A 1832-nucleotide genomic window follows, 5' to 3' on the forward strand; every position below is an offset into this window, starting at 1 on the left:
GAGAACTAACACCAAAACAAGAGAACTTGGCTAAAGATCCGGAGGCAAAAGCCACATGGGAGGGTGTCCACTTCCAAATACATAGTACTCTACCGACGTAATGTCATTCACGTCATTGTCATTGTATTCTTTCTTGTAATACACACGGAACGGTTACCATATTTGTTGAAACTCCCTGAATCCTTTAGTATGGAACATTGTCTTTTCCAAGTAAAAACCCCTAGTATATGAAAGAATGAAACGAAAGATTTGGTTGAAGCGAAGCTCGCTCTCAGACGAGCTAGGATACAAATCGAGGCTGCGGGAGCAATTGCAGGTAAAGAGTGTTGTGAGGGCTTTCATTTGCGCGTTAAGGGCAGTTTCTGTTATAGCACTAGAAATCTGTGCCGTAAATAACTCCTTGGAATTGTTAGGCACCAGACTTGTCTGTTTGTAGTATTGATTGTGAATGTAGTAGATGTGGTTTCTTCGTGGGCAGTAGGGCTGGAAAAAAAGCTCGAGCTTGTTAGCTAAACGAGTAGTTCGTGACTCGGCTCAAATCGACTCGAACTCGAAGAATAACGAGTCGAGCCGAGCTTTAGTTTAAGATCGTTTATAGACCGAGTTAAACGAGACAATCTCACAAGTACTCGTGTAACTCGTTAGACTCGGTATAAAAGATCAACCACTCCCAATACAAAGAAAGGTCAGCCACTCAGCATCCTATGTCCCAGGCGCACAACACAAGGCCTAGCCGTTGAAGGCCTAACCGCCTAGAAGACTCATGCGTTACAAGAAAATTACTATTGTTTAGTGATATATATGTTTAATATATACATACTCATTTTTATAATATTTGAGGGTTCTATGTTCATATCTTTAACGAGCTTAACAAGCTAAACGAGTCAGCTCGCGAGTTATACGAGTCGAACCAATCTTGGATTTGAGCTCGTTATAATAACGAGTCGAGTCGAGCCAGCTCGTTAATGAAACGAGCTCTAGCGAGTCGAGCCGAGTTGGCTTGACTCGGCTCGAATTCCAGCCCTAGTGGGCAGTCATGCTCATCCATCGACATGTGCATCGCCTTGGCAGACGTCGGCCCTAAGAACAATGCGTAGTTGCCTAGGCTTCTCACCTCTTCCAACTTGTGCGAGTGACACGTCCCCACTCCTTTTGTATCAGCATCAACGAGTTCTAACACCAAGAAATAAGGCTCGCATGGCCAGGATTGTTCGCTCCCCGTCCTTCTCACCACCATCACAACCTTGCCACGCAGCTCAAGAATGTACATGGCATCCGTCTCAGACGTTAATGGTTGGTTGTGCTTGGCCAACCAGTGGACAGCTCCGAGCCCCGCCACACCATATGCAGTCAAGCTGACCTCACACTTGACAAGTTGTTTGCTAGGTTCCAGGAGGCAATAGAGATGGCCATCGCAGAATGTGATATCCACGACCTTGTCGCCGTCGAATCTTCGCCTTGTCAATCCTTGGCGGCGAGGATGCAACTGCTAAAGGTGGGTGGCTCGGAGAATATCATCTTCACCGGAATTAACTCGTCGTCCGTGCCATCGTGCGCATCGGGGCTGACCTTTGCACCGTAGATGGCGTTACCCCGGTACCGGTGAATTGGCTCACGATCCTAATCTTCCTTTGATGTGCACAAAGGGTCACCCCTGCACGAGAGAAGATGTTCATAATCGTAAACGGGGCATCGGACGGTACGATCCAGCCACCACCGTGGCTGCCAATGATGTGCCTGTCGACGGCCTCGGTCGGGAACACTAGTAGAAAACAGGGCTTTGGTCCAAACCGGGCCAGCACATTAGTCCCGGTTCAGTCCAGAACCGGGAC

The sequence above is a fragment of the Triticum urartu genome, chromosome 3A (assembly GCF_056163025.1).
Source record: "Triticum urartu cultivar PI428250 chromosome 3A, HENAU_Tu73, whole genome shotgun sequence".
Taxonomy (NCBI): Eukaryota; Viridiplantae; Streptophyta; class Magnoliopsida; order Poales; family Poaceae; genus Triticum; species Triticum urartu.